Below are 5,242 nucleotides of genomic sequence, written 5' to 3' on the forward strand. Positions count from 1 at the left end.
ACCTTCTTTCAAACCAGGCAAGGCTCTTTTTGAAAACAAAAATCACAAAATTTTTGGAGTGTCACAAAAAATGCCTAGTTTAACTTGGTACACTTTGTTTTACTGTTTAACAACATTAAAATATGGTTTAGGGCAGAACAGTACCGAATCTAAAATATGCACATGGGGATTTTCCGGAATTGTTGTTTGTTGTTCCGGCCTCATATAAACTTGCCTAGATAGGTAGTTTTCTTATGCTTCACCCCTTGCCATGTTTAACAACATTTAATATTGTTGGGTACATAAACAAGAGAGAACTAAATAATTGATGTGGTTTTTTGTCAATATGCAAGTCGTTGCATATTGAGTTCCACTTAATTTGTACTATTGTGTGTTGCAGTTTGCCATGCCATGCCTTATTAAACCGGACATGCATCATACTTGTTGTGCATCATGCCATGTTTACGCTTGTGCATTTACCATGCTGTTTGTTTCTTTCCGGTGTTGCTTCTTAGTTCTGGTAATGTTGCGATTGTGAGGATTCGTTCGACTACTCCCGTTCATCTTCTTCATGGACTTGTTCTTCTTCCTAGCGGGATTTCAGGCAAGATGACCGTCACCTTGGATCTCACTACTATCATTGCTATGCTAGTTGCTTCGTTCTATCGCGTTGCTGCGCTACCTATCACTTGTTCTTCAAGCCTCCCAAATTGCCATGTCAGCCCCTAACCTTTTCACCCTTCCTAGCAAACCGTTGTTTGGCTATGTTACCGCTTTGCTCAGCCCCTCTTATAGCGTTGTTAGTTGCAGGTGAAGTTGAAGATTGCTCCATGGTGGACAAGATTATGTTGGGATATCACAATATCTCTTATTTAATTAATGCATCTATATACTTGGTAAAGGGTGGAAGACTCGGCCTTATGCCTGGTGTTTTGTTCCACTCTTGCCGCCCTAGTTTCCGTCATACCGGTGTTATGTTCCCGGGTTTTGCGTTCTTTACGCGGTTGGGTGATTTATGGGACCCCCTTGACAGTTCGCTTTGAATAAAACCCCTCCAGCAAGGCCCAACCTTGGTTTTACCATTTGCCTCACCACCACCTATACCTTTCCCTTGGGCCGGCCAGCCCGAGGGTCATCTTTATTTTAGCCCCCCCGGGCCAGTGCTTCTCTAAGTGCTTGTCCGAACCGAGTAGCCTGCGGGCCCACCTCGGGGAAACTCGAGGTCTGGTTTTACTCGTAGCTTGACTTATCTGGTGTTGCCCTGAGAATGAGATATGTGCAGCTCCTATCGGGATTGTCGGCACATTTGGCAGCTTTGCTGGTTTTGTTTTACCATTGTCGAAATGTCTTGTAAACCGGGATTCCGAGACTGATCGGGTCTTCCTGGGAGAAGGAATATCCTTCGTTGACCGTGAGAGCTTATAATGGGCTAAGTTGGGACACCCCTGCAGGGTATAAACTTTTGAGAGCCGTGCCCGCGGTTATGTGGCAGATGGGAATTTGTTAATGTCCGGTTGTAGATAACTTGACACCAGATCCGAATTAAAATGCATCAACCGCGTGTGTAGCCATGATGGTCTCTTTTCGGTGGATTCCGGGAAGTGAACACGGTTTTGGGTTATGTTTGACGTAAGTAGTTTCAGGATCACTTCTTGATCATTGCTAGCTTCACGACCATTCCGTTTGCTCTCTTCTCGCTCTTATTTGCGTATGTTAGCTACCATATATGCTTAGTCGCTGCTGCAACCTCACCACTTATCCTTTCCATACCCATTAAGCTTTGCTAGTCTTGATACCCATGGTAATGGGATTGCTGAGTCCTCGTGGCTCACAGATTACTACAACAACAGTTGCAGGTGCATGTTATGCGATGATCATGACGCGAGAGCGATGCTTACTTGTTTTGGAGTTCTTCTTCTGCTTCTTCTTTGTTCAGGGGATAGGTTCCAGGTCGGCAGCCTGGGCTAGCAGGGTGGATGTCGTTTGAGTTTCTGTTTGTGTTACATCCGTAGTCGGATGTTGCTCTTATGTATTGTGATGTTGTATTCATGTGGCATTGTCTGCCTCTTGTATGTATCCCCATCTATTACGTAATGTTGATGTAATGATATCCACCTTGCAAAAGCGTATCAATATGCGGTTCTATCCTTGGTGGGACCTTCGAGTCTGTTTAGGATAGTATCGCATATTAGGCGTGACAGGTATGTGAAGCTAGGCGGTATATATTTAGCAACAATGTAATTAGCATAGTCAGCATACCAAGGAGCAGTACGAGAAGCATTGATGACCGCTAATTGTTCATCAGGAAAACTATCATTAATAGGTAGTGGGTCATCAAGAACATTCTCTAACCTAGACAAGTTGTCTGCAACGGGGTTCTCAGCTCCTTTTCTATCAATAATATGCAAGTCAAATTCTTGGAGCAAGAGAACCCATCTAATGAGTCTAGGCTAATTTTCCATAAGATATTTAATAGCAGCATGATCAGTGTGAATAGTAACTTTGGAATCAGCAATATAAGGTCTAAACTTATCACATGCAAACACAACTGCTAAGAACTCTTTTTCAGTAGTAGCATAATTTCTCTGGGCAGTATCAAGAGTCTTACTAGCATACTGGATAACATTCAATTTCTTATCGACTCTTTGCCCTAAAACAACACCTGCAGCATCATCACTAGCATCGCACATAATTTCAAAAGGTAAATTCCAATCAGGTGGCTGAACAATAGTGCAGTGATCAAAGCTTTCTTAAATGTTTCAAATGCTTCTACATAATCATCATCAAAGACAAAAGGAATATCTTTTTGCAATAAATTAGTCAGAGGCCTAGAGATTTTAAAGAAGTCCTTAATGAACCTCCTATAAAAACCGGCGTGACCAAGGAAATTTCTTATACCTTTTATGTCCTTGGGACATGGCATCTTTTCAATAGCATCAACTTTGGCTTTATCAACTTCAATACCTCTCTTGGAGATCTTTTGCCCCAAGATAATGCCTTCATTAACCATAAAGTGACACTTCTCCCAATTCAGGACGAGACTAGTGTCTTCGCATCTCTGCAAAACTCGATCAAGGTTACTCAAACAATCATCAAAAGAGGATCCATAGATGGAGAAGTCATCCATGAATACCTCACAAATCTTTTCACAAAAATCATAGAATATAGCCATCATGCATCTTTGAAAGGTTGCAGGTGCATTACATGAACCAAAAGGCATACGTCTATAAGCAAAAGTACCAAAAGGGCAAGTAAAAGTGGTTTTAGATTGATCCTTCGCTGACACAGGTATTTGAGAGAAGCCAGAATAACCATCTAAAAAGCAAAAATGTGTGTGTTTGGATAGCCTTTCTAGCATTTGATCAATAAAAGTTAAAGGGGAATGATCTTTCTTAGTAGCTTGATTTAACTTACGGAAATCAATTACCATCCTATAACCTGTAATAATTCTTTGCGGGATCAGTTCATCTTTATCGTTAGGAACAACGGTAATACCTCCCTTTTTAGGGACACAATGGACAGGGCTTACCCATTCACTATCAAGAACGGGATAAATAATACCCGCCTCAAGGAGCTTTAGAATCTCCTTTCTTACCACTTCCTTCATTTTGGGATTTAATCGTCTTTGAGGATCTCTAACTGGCTTGGCATCTTTCTGCACTGAAATTTTGTGCTGACATAATGTGGGACTAATGCCCTTAAGATCATCCAGAGTATATCCAATAGCAGCTTGGTGCTTCTCCAGAGTTTTCAATAATATTTTTTCTTCTTTCTCTGAAAGGTTAGCACTAATAATAACAGGATATATTTCTTTTTCATCAAGATAAGCATACTTAAGATTATCAGGTAATGGTTTGAGTTCAAACACGGGATCACCCTTGGGTGGAGGGGGATCCCCAAGAATTTCAACGAGAAGGTTATGTTTCAGCATAGGTTCCTGTTTAAGGAACACTTCATCTATTTCTTCCCTTTCCTTCATAAACATATCATTTTCATGGTCTAGCAAATATTGTTCTAACGGATCAGTTGGAGGAACAACAATGGAAGCAAGATCAATAATTTCATCCTTACTAGATGGTTCCCTTTCACAAGGTTGTCTACTAAACTTGGCAAAATTGAACTCATGAGACATACCATCTATGCCAATAGTGACAATATTCCTTTCACAATTAATCTTAGCACTAGCTGTATTCAAGAAGGGTCTACCAAAAATAATGGGACAAAAATCATCTTGTGGGGAAGCAAGAACAAGAAAATCGGCAGGGTATTTAACCTTCCCACACAAAACTTCAACATCTGTAACCATCCCAATAGGTTTGATGGTATCCCTATTAGCAAGCTTAATAGTAACATCAATGTCTTCTAATTCAACAGGTGCAATATCGTGCATAATTTCTTTATAAAGATCATAAGGCATTGCACTAGCACTAGCACCCATATCACATAAGCCATGATAACAATGATCTCCTATTTTAACAGAAATAACAGGCATGCCTACAACAGGTCTATGTGTCTTAGTATCAGGTCTAGCAATATTAGCAGTCTCACCCAAGAAAGAAATAACATGCCCATCTAAATCCTCATCCAAGAGATCTTTAACCATAGCAATACTAGGTTCAACATTAATTTGCTCAGGAGGTGTATATGTCCTAGTATTACTCTTACGAACAACAGTCGAAGCTTTAGCGTGATCCTTTATCCTAACAGGAAAAGGAGGTTTTTCAACATAAGCAGTAGGAACAATAGGATCACTATAGGTAATAGTCTTTTCTTTGACTGTAATAGGTGCAACTACTTTCACTTCAACAGGAGGATTATATTTAAACCACTTCTCTTTAGGGAGATCAACGTGATTAGCAAAAGATTCAAAAAAAGTAGCTACTATCTCAGAGTCAAGTCCATACTTAGAGCTAAATCCACGGAAAGCATCAGTATCCATAAAAGATTTAACATAATTGAACTTAGGTGTCATACCTAACTCCTTACCATCGTCAGAACCCCAATCTTCAGAGTTGCGTTTAATTCTTTCCAATAAGTCCCATTTGAAATCAATAGTCTTCAGCATATAAGAACCAGCACAGGAAGTATCGAGCTGGTTGAATTATCGAGAGAAAGCCGAGCATAAAAATTCTGAATAATCATTTCCCGAGAGAGCTCATGATTGGGGCATGAATATAACATTGACTTAAGCCTCCCCCAAGCTTGAGCAATGCTTTCTCCTTCGCGAGGCCAGAAATTATATATATAATTGCGATCACGACAA

Source organism: Triticum dicoccoides, chromosome 5B (genome assembly GCF_002162155.2).
Source record: "Triticum dicoccoides isolate Atlit2015 ecotype Zavitan chromosome 5B, WEW_v2.0, whole genome shotgun sequence".
In the NCBI taxonomy this organism is placed as follows: Eukaryota; Viridiplantae; Streptophyta; class Magnoliopsida; order Poales; family Poaceae; genus Triticum; species Triticum dicoccoides.